We start from the raw sequence: 13,416 nt of genomic DNA on the forward strand, positions 1-13,416 counted from the left end.
CAAGATGTGTAAACGGGTGGAAAGACGGCTACTGGTCTGCAACAACACAGACCAAGAGACTTAGAGGCTGAATTTGGCCCAGGAACAAGGCGGAGGGACAGAAGTGGAATGTGACTGCTGGCTGGAGTTAGCTATGGAGTAGAGACAGGAACTGGGGAGTGGGGCCTGGACCTGGACCTGGACCTGGACAACAAGAGCCACAATGAGTCCCAACAATACATGTCTCAAACTGAGGAAGAATCAAAGGCTTATACCTCAGCATGTCCTCCAGGTTAGCCGGCACTCTTTAAATGTACATGGGTCCATTTATGAGTCAGTTTCTGTTATGGATCAGGATATGGATTATATGTTGTGTGTGTGTGTGTGTTTATTCTCCTCACCTGGCTGATTGTGCACACCTGTGACTCACCGGCTCAGCCTGACAGTAATTGTCATCCCGGCTTCAGCTTGTCCTGTGTGACCTGTCAGAAGCCACATTGTCTGCTTCAAAATAAAAGCCTGCTGTACACATCACTGTGTGTAGAGGGGATGAAACCAAAACAAAAGCAGCAGCTGCTTTGTATGACAGAACCCAGTGAAGTTACCCACAGACGACATCTTGATCACATTTCCTGCAAGTATGAAATCAGCCGGCAGTGTGACATCAGTCTCCTGGCGCGCTGTGACTTGGAGGCTTTTCCACCAATCTAAAACCTGGAGAGGTTCAAACCTGGAGGGTCAGAGATAATTACTTTGAAACACTCCAAATCATGCTCTTGCCAGAATTTCAAAAATATGGACAGTGCCCTCAGCGGAGCAGGTATTTAGCTCTGAAGCACCAGAGAGCGCCTCTCAATCAGCGGCGGCAGGAAGTCGGATCGGCCACGTTTAAGACCTTTAAACACCCTGAAAAACATCACCACAATGCTGCGTCCCAAACACAGCCTCACACTCACATGCTAATGCTTAGTCCACGAGAGAGCTCGAGGTAACACAAAGGAAGAGAAAGAAGATATTTACAGTGCAGCGACGATGTTTGGAAGAAACCTTCAACACTGTTTTTCTCTTCAATATCAGAAACCCCTGAAGTGGCCGGATACTGCATCCGAAATGTGCTTCTCCCTCCGTTCACTCCGTTCAACAGGAGCTGGATGGGGGAGGAGAGGGGGAGGAGGGGGAGGACAGAGGGGGAGATGAGGGGGGAGGAGAGGGGGGGGGCTGAGCTGCTGCAGGCTCACAGCACAGTGACACTGACACGACTGACCTTTCTGTGTGTGTGTGTGTGTGTGTCTGTGTGTGTGTGTCTGTGTGTGTGTCTGTGTGTGTGTGTGTCTGTGTGTGTGTGTGTGTGTGTCTGTGTGTGTGTGTGTCTGTGTGTGTCTGTGTGTGTGTGTGTGTGTGTGTGTGTGTGTGTGTGTGTGTGTGTGTGTGTGTCTGTGTGTGTGTCACTGCATCCTGTTGCTACAAAAAAGATCAGAGACAGAGGAAAAAAACCATCTTCACACACCAGCTCTGATCCAACAGGGGGATGAATACGATCAGATTATGAGCTCAGAAACACCGACAGGCAGTTCCTGAACAGACAGCGGATCCATCCACGTCCTTCATGGGACCTGGAATATGAAGAGTGGCTCATAAACATAACATAACATACAAATAAACCATTTCAGGTCTCTGAAACCACCCCACCATCGTGCACATATATATCACATCAAACGTGAATATATGCCATAAAAGGCCGAGCGGTTCAAGGTGGTTAACAGTCAGCACAAATCACAAATTCAACGGCTCCTCCTCCAAAACCCTGAGCAGGTCCACAGTGTGTGCACCAGCACTGAGGTCAGAACACACAGGAAACCACACACACACGCTTCGCTCTTAGTGTTGGGATTTATGTTAAAGAGTAATCCATCAGAATTATGAAATCGTGAGGTGTTTGTTATTTAACCCCTTCCTCTCAGTGTATTTGGGGCCTCAGGTCATCTCTGACACCTCCTGGGGCCCCTGAGGGACACTAGACACCACTTTAACCACAGGTGTCTGCTGACTCCATCAATCCATCACACCATCAGTAGTTTTCTCTGCTCTTTGGGCAGTCCCTTGCAGTGTGAAGTGAAGACACACACACACACACACTTTGAGCCCTGAGGCCATTTTATTGGTATGCAGACAGTGGATCTCATTTTAAGCAGGGTTTTCACTCACTATCCTTGAGACCTGACCCAGCAGTGCTGTGGTCCGGCTGTGTGTGTGTGTGTGTGTCTGCAGACATGAGCACACTGCTCTGTAGGTGACGGCTGCGGTCACAGTCTAACATGTAAACACCGTGCTGATCATAGCCTCATTAACATGTGCATCCAGCAGTGAGAGGACACATGTTCTCCAGGCACGGCTGGATGTTTCTCTTATTCCTGTCAAATGTTGATTGTTCAGGTTTATTTTCACCACTTTTGTTTTTATATAATTGGTCTTTGCTGCAGCTCTCTTTATTTACAACAGGGTTTTATTATGATTTATTGAAGCTAATATTCATGTTTACAGTGCTAACCTGAGCAGCAGAGGAAGCTGCTGTCATCAAACACTCAGAGCAAAGAAAGGAAACACAACAAGCTGCAGAGGATCTGTGAACGTTCCCTTCTTAAGACACTGTGTAACACCAACTGTGTAACCATGGAGACCACGACAGACTCCTCTGTGTTTTGTTCCATGCTTTAGCTAGCTAGCCACAGGCTGTGCTATCACATATTATCATTAGATGGGCTAGTGGGTCAATGTAGCATCTGATAAGAGGAAGAAACAGACACACGAAGCAGCTTCACACCTCCGGACCTCCACTGCCAAGATGGCGTCCATGTTGTAACATTTTGTGACATCATCAACTGCTGGAGTGACCTGCTGCACATTCAGAGAACAAACAAAAGCTTCCTTTTAATGAGCGACATGGGGCATGCAGGTGGAGGTGATTGTGGTGTTTGTGTTTCCAAAATAGCGACACAATCAGAGTCACATCGTCCATCTTCATATACAGTCTACCAGTGATATAGAAACCACCGTTTCCACTGTCTCAGTTTGCCATCATTGGTCCGTGCCTCTCTGACTTAAGTGCCCTGTAAGTGCAGCTGAGTTTGTTGACGTTGTCCTTGTCTGCGTCTTGCTGACAGCGACCAGAAAGACACACGATTAAATCCGCAGCCGACCGCCCCTCTTCTCAGGACTTTCATCCGGCCCTGTGGCTGAGCGTGCACGCCCGCTCCCCTCCTTTTTTACATTTTGAATCATCTCTCAGGCTTTGTTGGCGTCTTCATACAAACACTTTACATCGCACACAAGCAGCAATCAGAGCAACAATGACGACGAAGACGTCCACTTTACCAGCAGCATCAGTCAGCAGCGCGGTCCGAGCGCCGCCTTTTGTTAAAAGTGCCACGTAATACCTCGCTGCACATCCATTACACAGCGTTTGGAGTTTACCTCCTTTGTGCCGGCCTTTGTTATGCTTATGAAAGCTATTATGTGAGGAAGTAAATGTATTAGTCAGGGAGGGGGGTTAATAATAGTCCTGTGTGTCTGACATGAGGGAGGGAGAGTCTTCAGGGCCTCCTCCTCCTCCTCTCTCCTGTTGCTCCATTATCTCACCCTCTCTCCACTTGATATTAAGACAACAGTGAGGATTACACCGCGCGACAACAGGGGAAAAAGCAAAAAGCAATTTGGCCTGATGGAGGGATGGGGGGGTGGAGGAGGAGGAGGAGGAGTGATGCAGAGTGACGCTCAGCACTCAGCCTACCTTCAGTTTTTTAGATCACAATCATTGATGCGTATTTCAGGTATTCCCGTCCCAGCAGCAGAACCTGGAGGACTCTTTGCTGCTGGCTGAATCTGCTCTGATGACAGATCAGTAAATGACTCCGCTGCTTTAAATGCACTCAGCACCTACAGAGCAACAGTTCACAGGCCAATCCATCAACGTGAGGCGTCGGCCCCTCTTCCTGGGTGTGGTTTATTCGTGGTGTTATTTTTCCGCTGACTTCTTAAAGGTAGGGTAGGAGATTTTGGAAACTCAGTGAGAGTCGGCCAGATTTAAAGTAAACACACGCCCCTTTCTCTCGGAGCTCACCCTGAAGCCACGCCTCCAATCACATGGACGCACATCACCTGAAGACGAGCTGCGGTCTGTGACTTCAGCCATCATGCACGTACCTCTCTGGTGCACAGAGCAGGAAGAGAGTGACAACCAGCCAATACTCCTACAGGGTCCACCCGGAGGATTGGCTGATGTTTTTATGTTTTATAGCTTCAGATGATTCATATTCTTCGTTTTAATGAGAAACTGCCGAACTAATCGGTTGCTATCGGATTGTAAAGAGAAGTTACACTAATTTAACAAAAAGTGCATCAGAATGAAATCTCCTACCCGACCTTTAACTTCCTGTTTTTAAACTTCGTTTAACACTAACCCCTAATTCACACCCTTAATTATCTTACATTTAGGTCCTAATGTACGTAAAATCATATGAAAAACTTCTTCCCACATACATTTGTTGTACGAACCTTTGGAGCAGGCTGTTAAACGCCTGTGTCCGTTTTAAACTCTTTGTTTCTCATTAAAAGAACCCGCTGGATGTTCTGCTGGGTGAGACCGATCGTTTCCTCTGGCCGACGTCCAACACTCGTACTCTTACCTCACCTCACCTCTACCTTACTTCTCTACCTCTAAAGGGCATTTCAATGCTGACATTTGATGTTAATCATCCTCCGCACAATGATCCAATATCAGTGTTATTCCTGGGGACGCCGGCTCCACCGGCAGCAGATTATTGGAGAGTCAGATGTCTGAGGCAGACGGGGAGGGAAGGAAGTGAGAGACCGCACGAGTCGGCTCTGTTTTGTTCTCACTTAATAAAAGTGCGCTTCACAGTAATCCCAACAAGCTTAACTCGCTGAGGAGGGAATTTATTGGAGTGCTCAAACAAATTAGGAAAAAAGGGAGGGAGTCCTTTCACCTGCCGCGCGCTGACTCCGAGCCATCAGCGGCTCTGACTGACGGCTGACATTTGTTGATTCCTGCTCAGCATATTAGCACAGATTGGCATGATGGCGGTGATTAAATGGAGGATCTGATATGGGCAAAGTCATTAAGGATTAGTCCTTTCAGCGCTCTGTTTACAGGACTTCAAATAGAAGCGTGTATCAAAACCCCATCTGCACTGAGACGTTTGCTGACAGGCCTTCAAACAGAGGGAAATAACGTCTTTCTTCCTCCTGGTGATAACATGTTGTGCACGGCTTTCCTGCAGCTGATGAGTGACTTTATTTCCACCTCCTCTTTCCCCTCAATCAAAACAAGCTGGACGGGCTGAGAAAGCAGACAAACAGGCGGACTAATAAACCGACAGGAAGGACAGAGGCCCGGCTGGCCGAGAACCATCAAGTTTGATTATCAGACTCTTAGCCCTGATGCCCTTTACCTCTTCCCTGCCATTTGTCTGCTGTTTTCTTAATGAAAAGCCAGCGGCTGGGCCCGTTCCGGATCTATCTGCAGGAGAGTAGAAAGTCCTAGCCGACCGACACTGACGCTGATCAATAGCCTGCAGAGAAGACGAGCAGAGCCCCGGAGTCTCGGGGCTTAATGGGAGGGAATGGGGGCTGGAAGTAGAAAGAGCAGAGGTGTGCTTTTAAAGGCCGGCCCGCTAATCTTGGAGGAGAGAAAAACCACAGGGAGACGGCAGGGCTGTGGGTGCAGGCGGAGAGCAGGGGAGCGGAGGAGGAATTATCTTTAAATGAGACTAAATGGTCACTAAAGGTTGCTGATTGTAGCTCAGAGGGTTCGACCAGAGCCGGAGAGACGCTCTCTCCCTGGAACACACGGCCTATTGACTGCTGGCCTCACAAAGGAAACTCAGGGTTCTGTGGAAACATATAGAATAGAATAGAATAGAATAGAATAGAATAGAATAGAATAGATGCTGGATCATCAGGTCTAACATTCCCCTCGCCCATTTGCTTAAATGATCTACTTTCCAGACCCATGCTTTGGGTAATGTTTATGCACATGTATATAATATTTGACCTAATATTGTTACCACATGGAATAAAAGCAATTTATCAGCAAATCTCCACCGAACCAGTCAATTAAGGCCTAATGAGTTCATGATTTCACAAAAAGTTACAAAGACGAAACATTAGCATGAAGTGCAAATATCAGACAGTCGTGTGTGTCTTCGTTTGTCCCATCACTAGCTGTGGACTGAGCCTGTCTTCATGTGGACTGAGCCTGTCTTCCTGTGGACTGAGCCTGTCTTCCTGTGGACTGAGCCTGTCTTCATGTGGACTGAGCCTGTCTTCCTGTGGACTGAGCCTGTCTTCCTGTGGACTGAGCCTGTCTTCATGTGGACTGAGCCTGTCTTCATGTGGACTGAGCCTGTCTTCATGTGGACTGAGCCTGTCTTCATGTGGACTGAGCCTGTCTTCATGTGGACTGAGCCTGTCTTCATGTGGACTGAGCCTGTCTTCCTGTGGACTGAGCCTGTCTTCATGTGGACTGAGCCTGTCTTCCTGTGGACTGAGCCTGGTGTGGGGCTCATGTTGCAGGGAGCAGCTCCTCCTCTCGCCTCCTGCTGGGAGTCTCAGACTGCCTCCTGCAGCGTGCACGGCCGAAGTCTGCGCAGCCTTTCAGATGGAGTTTGTTGTGCGGTGGAGACTTTGTTTGTATCTTTATTAGTATTATCTCTCATTCATTTATACAGACGCACAGTGTTATTATCTGTGTGTCCACGTGCTGCGTTATAAAATCTGTGTCTCCTCTCTTTGTACACACTTTATTCAGTCGTTTAACAAACACGACTGATGCAGAGTTTCATCCTCAGGGGAGCTAAACACAGCTTGTTTTAAAGAGCTTGAGTGAGGATGAGGATGAGTTTGTCCGTTGCCTGCTTGTACACAGAATCAGTCCAGGTCCTCCTTTTAGGTCAGTCTAAGCAGCCTCAACCTGCTCCTGGATCAGCAGCAGCAGTTAGCATGTCCTTACTGCTAACGTGAACAAAAACAGGATATTAGCAAATACGAGACATAAATAAAATGTTGCTTTTTAATGTCAACACCATTAAAAACATCCCTGTTGCCCCTGTTAGCATAACTGCTAACCATTGACCTTGAAGCCTTTTAATACAGATGTTGTTTATGTTTGTGACATCATCAATACAAAATATAAACCGTCCCGGGTCTGATACAGAAACACCGTCCGATCCATGACGCCACGGTGTCGCTCTGCCATGTTGTTGATTTATCAACACAGACGACGTACGAAAACCGATTAAAGACAAACACGAAGAGAAGGAAACGATAAGAACCGCGCTGAAGTTTCTGTGGTAGAGGCGTGTGTGACAGAAACACCGTCCTGCTGCGGCAGAACTTTCAATCTGATGTGACTTAAATGGAAAAACAGCAGCACCATAATGAAACATAAATAACAAGCATGCACAGAAATTATACCTTTCCAGGTAGACAGTGACGGCTGGTCGTCATGGTAATGACATTACACTTCCTGATTAGACTCGCTGTGAACGAACCCACAGAGACAGACAGGCGCAGTGATCCGGCTCTTTCATTATGTTTCATATCTTTGGTTTTATAGATCATGTATTTTATAAATAAAATGCAAAAATACAATTTTTTTTTATTTGCTTTACTTTAGTCCTTTCGTTTCAATTTATTGTTAAATGTATTAATCTGTATTTCTTTGCTGAAGCAGAGCCAGCATCAAAGCATCTTTTATGATTTTTTTTCTTTACTATTTACGAGATTTTTGTTTTTAAATCAGCTTCCTGTCTGTCCACATGGTCATAGTATAGATCCATCAAGACTTTTACTTCCTTAAATATAGGAATTATAACTGATTTTTTTCTTCTCATTTTTATTTGGAAAAAAATTTGCCAGAAACCTCAAACGTGTTTGATTGATTTAGTTTTTTTGTTTTGAAAAATTTGAACTTTCAGTTTTTGCTGAAGCGTTTCCAGCTCACAGGCTTTTATTTTGAAATAGACTCATTTCCTAAAAGGCTTTCCTGAAGTTTGTTGGGAAACCAAAAACCAACACGTTATTTTGGTTTATTGACATTTTTTCTTTCACAAAATGTGACTTTTGAAGTTTTCCTGTATAGTCAGGTTTTCCTGCAACTATACAGGCCGTGTTCTGCTACACAGAACCTGGCCTGTTGTAATGTTATTAATTAGCCTGTGTGTGCGCGCTGTGTGTGCGCGCTGTGCAGCGTCGCAGCAGCCGCGCTCACCTCCGCCCCTCAGTCACAGGCCAGTGAAACCTGCAGCAGCTGCTCTGTGTGTGCGGGCAGATTTACAGCGCTGTCTTTAAACCCTATCACACTGATTCATCTCACTTTTATGAGTTTGAATTCCTCCATTAGGCCCGATAAATGAAATATTACAACAGCCTGACAATAATCTGCCGTGTCACTGTCAAATCTGTGGTGCTGGAGAGAAGAAGAAGACTTTTCCAGTGGAGACAATTAGAGCTGCTGTTAAAGCCAGCTATTTTAAGCTGAGGGGAGCGTCTGCATGCTCACATGTATCGATTTCAACCAATCACTCATTACGCTGAGCTGAGCTAATAAAGCACTGCCAGTACAGTAGAATGACACATCCCCACCATCAGCACCACCGCCTCCCCCACTGAGCCTTTTTCTGCCTCCATTCCTCTCCGACCGGCGACTCCAGGCCCGGCCTGATAGACTTCACCTAATCCCCCTGGTAGGCTTCAGGTCTTAGCGAGCCGCAGAGCTGCAGGGGGAGAGGATTGAATCTGAAAGGCAGCTATTTCCTGGAGCTCTGTGCAGCCAGAGGGGCGGCTGCCTAAAACCCTGTTAATGGAAGGAACGGACACCCACAGCCCACAGGCCTCTGTGTGGAGGGTCTGACTGACATGTGAACAAGCAGACCACATTTGATTTATAGTGTTTGATGTGTGTGTAACACACAGCTTCATGTTATCTGGATTTAAACTCTCGGACATGACTGTGACCTGGAAACTTGAATGTAGTTGGCAGGTTTATATCACATAAGGAAACGGGAGTGTTTTGCTGTCCCACTCTCCAATACCTCCGGCTTCTCCACCCTTCTCCATCGCCTCATGTCCGTCCATCCCTTCCTGTATCAGCTCGTCTGTCGGGGGACGTTTTGGCTACAAAATGGCCGACCACGAGCCCACAAGAATGAGTATTGCACCTGCAGTGGACCTGCGTCCAACCAAAACTGTGAGTGAAAAGCAAAACTCAGCTAAACGACAAAACCGACACGTGTTCATGAAAAAACATGACGCCACATCTGGACGATCATACATCCACAAGCTATAACACGCGGCCACGTTAAGGCTAGTGGAACATATCACCATCTGACCCAGTGTCATCCAATCACTGGACGGATGCAGCCGCAGTGGAAGGCAGGTTGGGGATGGTGGCGCTGCCTTCCATGGCGAGTCCCGGCCGCCCCCCATGAACATGAAGAGATTGTTAAGACAGCAGCCAATAAACAGGGGAAGCCCTGGAACACACAGACAGCAGTGCTGCATTATTTTATATCCTGAACTTTTGTCACCAGTTGCATCACCTGGTGGAGGAGCAGACCCAGACCAGTACTCACTGAGAGAGAGAGAGAGAGAGACAGAGAGAGGGAGAGGAGCAGCACAGCAGTCAGCAGAGCATCTGATATCAGCTGCATGCAGCCCGGGTGCAGAGCACCAGGCAGCTTGGCTGCAGGATTGTCTCACCGTTAGTGTGTTTTAATTGCTTTCTGGCTCCGGCTGCAGCAGCCTGTGTTTGCCCTGTGGGTGTATATTGGAGATTAGTGCTCCCATAGTGCTGCAGGTACACAGAGCTTTGCAGTGAAGGAAATTATGAAATTTCAAACACAATTTTTATAGCAGGGAAGTGAAAATGTGACAGACAGGAATTATCCTTAAAGGCCCCCTTTTCCAGACTGCACAGACGCCCCGGAGAGGCCGAGCAGGTGAGGCGCCGCCGCCGAGAGATGGCATGAGATGAATCCAAAAGAAAAAAGAGAAAGGCCCTGACAGACAGCGACATTAAAGTTCAGTGTGTGTGTGTGTGTGTGTGTGTCTCATTGCTGTAGCAATTAAAGCCGAGACTTTTGTCTGTGCGGAGGAAAAGGAAGAGACGGAATTGATCGGAGAGCCCTCGAGCCACAAGCCAGATCTGCCCAAATACCAAAAACAAACACAATATTCTCCCTCACACACACACACACACACACACACACACTCTGATGTGAATCCTTTTCAAACAAAGTTGGTACACAGTGACCTCCCTTTGGAAGTGGCACACAGAGAGTGGAGGCTTTAATAAGACTGTATGAAACAATGTGGATCTCAGTGTGGCTGAATTACAAAACAATAACATCAGTGCTGCGTTCAAGAGCCCACACCGCTGCAGGAAACTGTGGCGCCTGGCATGCTGGAGGATTTTCTACCATTCATTGATAATGTTTTTAAAAGAATATAGAGGACTATATTGATCCAGAGATGATCGATTACCAGTCAGTCCGCCATTAAAGTCCTGCAACTCTGTGAAAGCAGCACGAGCACATGTCTGTGTATGTGCCCACAGAACCATCAAAAATACATGGGAGCTGCACCTGCTGCATTTACAGCCTCTACAAACCAGTGTTTTACTCTCCTCTGCACGTCAGTTGCAGAAAGGACCAAATAAAATTACTGAATTTTGGCCACATATCTGCTGCTGAGTCATGAGTCAGTCATGGCTTCAAATCTGAGCTGAGAACTTGGTGCAAATAATCTATTTTTGGCAAAATTTTAATTGAGACTAAAGTTGTTCCAGTAAAATATCACGATCTCTCCTTCAGACTGGGGAAACTTTGAACTATTGGAAAGTTCAAAGTCCTGTCAGCTTTTATCCGCCTGCCTATTACTGTATGTTTTAACCTCTCGTGGGGAAAGTCCTGTTTTTTAAAGGTTTTTGAGCTTTTATTGTGAAATACATTTAGCTTTTTTATCTTGTGGGTTGCCTTGGTGATCGTCCTGCGCTCCTTCAGGTGTATCCAGTGCCTCCCATCCCCCATGTCAAGCTGAGGCGGCCATGCCCCATGAACATGTGACGTCCAGGATGAACATTTACTGTGTACTGAAAAGACATCAAGCATCAAAAGTGTTAAAAGACGAACACCATCAGGTGTTAAAGCTTTAAAGTCACATGTGTGTCCACAGGAAATCACACACACACACACACACACACTGTGTGACTGGGCACACTGCGATGCAGGGACACATGTTCGCTCAGTGCAGCATGTCAACAGTCAGTGAACACAAATGTTCCAGTGTTATTTAAAGAAGTCCAATTAAACTCAACGCTCAACATAATCTCTCTCTCCACTTTCATTAACTTGTGGAAAGGCAGGCGAGCAGAGCGCTGACGGGGACCTCCCACGCCTGTGACGCCTGCGGTCAGCCGCCACCGCCGATGCTGCTGCTGCTGATGATGCTGCGCAGTGCAACAGCAGCCTCTAGTGGCCGGACATTGCACCTCAGCTGACTCTATTTGGCCTGATTTCAACTTGATCAAACATGAAGCTGTGTGTCAGAGGGTGATTCCACTGAGGGTCGATCTGGCATCCTTCAGGGCTTCTACGTGAAGGAACTGGAACTCCTCCATGATCACATGAGGCTGTGGAGGCTCAGCAGGTTCTACAGAATCATTATTACTGGAATCTAGGAGAGTTTGTTTTATTTTATTATTATTTTTAGTCTATATATTCTGACCACAACCGCACAGAGCTATTAACTGGTTGTCATGGCGATCCTTCAGTCCATTTCAGCTGTAATCATGGGTTAGGTCATGTGATCAACTGAACCAAAAGCCCTGAAAATGAATCAGAAAAAGGAAACAAACGTTGTTTTGGATCCAGATTGCGCTTCACATTAGAGCGAAGGATGACCACATTATTCAGCAGCACCTCTGAAGCTGTGCTGTGGTATCTGGACCCTTTAAAGTGCTGTGAGCTGTGAGCTGGGCTCTCCACGGGTCAGACCTGTTTGTCCAGCACATCCCACAGATGCTGGGTTGGACTGAGATCTGTGGAATCTGGAGGCATGGAGTCAGCACCTTGAACTGGTTGCTGTGTTCTTCAAACCCTTCCTGAACCCTGGCTGCTTTGTTCAGGGAGCAGCATCCTGCTGAAAGAGGCCACCAGGGACTACTGGCCCCATGAAAGGGTGGACGTGGTCTGGATGAGGCGCGGCGTGTTAAAGTAACATCCAGCAGGACATCGCCTGAAGCTGCACAGCGCCTCCTCCGACTCACCTCCTTCCCATCCTGGTTCCACATGTTCTCCTGGTAAGAGACGAACTGATGTGTCCTCTGTAGGCGTGTCCAGCATGGACACCCTGACTGCTCTGTGTTTCTTCTTTCCAGCCTCCACTCCCCACATTATAGAGCTATGATGCTAAGCTAAGCTCATTTCCTCACAGTCTGACGTGGTGAACCTGCAGAGTGAGCCTGTTGGACTCCTGCTCTTGTCTTTTGTCGCGTGCAGAGACTCCATTTTTGCGTCCTGTGATAAATGACTGCACCTGCCTCAGTTTCAGTCCAGTTGCACATATCAAGGGAGGTAATTTGAATGGCAGGCAGCGCCTCCTCCTCCTCCTCTGTTGTTGAGGATGCTCTGCGTCAATAGGACGTCCGTGGTCCTCAGCCAGCTTCCAGTGAGGTCAATCAGAGTGCACTGACACGGGGGTCAGCTTCACACGTGCACACCGCTCTCCCCGGCCTTCATTAATATTTTTTTTTTCCCTGCCAAGCTGTGTGGCTGCCTTATTGCTCCCCTCCATGCCTCACATTTCAACCAGGGCTGCCTTGTTGTATTTCCAGGTGTATTTTTTTTAAGAGGGAATGAGTGAGTTTTGATGAAGAGCTTTGATACGTACATGAAAGCCTGGATGGAAAATGAAGCTGAGCAATCGGCGGCCCTTCGTTGGATCTGCAAACCTGCAGGACTGTCCGGGTGCCTAGACCTACAGCTGATGGTTGTTTGATTTATTGATTGACTGCCATGACTGATCAATCAATGTATTCTGACATTTGATGGACAAAGTTCCAGGAACTTCCATTCATTGACTCATTGTTGCAGCTTCAGAGCAGATATGAGGATTCAGACGATAACTCTGTGTGTTCGTCGGCTCAAAGAGATGATTGATGTGGAAGAACTTGTCTGTCCTGAGCTCAAGACCACCTGACGTCTGACATCATCCCTTTACAAATGCTTCACAGGGTGGACAGGAAACCAGAAACATGGAGGCTTGTTGTCCACATACTTTTGTCCATGTTGTGTCTGTTGATGAATGTCATCCTTTGACAGGCTAACTGTGACTTACTAGCTTACAAAGATCCTTAGCTGC

Source organism: Parambassis ranga, chromosome 20 (assembly GCF_900634625.1).
Source record: "Parambassis ranga chromosome 20, fParRan2.1, whole genome shotgun sequence".
NCBI classification, from domain to species: Eukaryota; Metazoa; Chordata; class Actinopteri; family Ambassidae; genus Parambassis; species Parambassis ranga.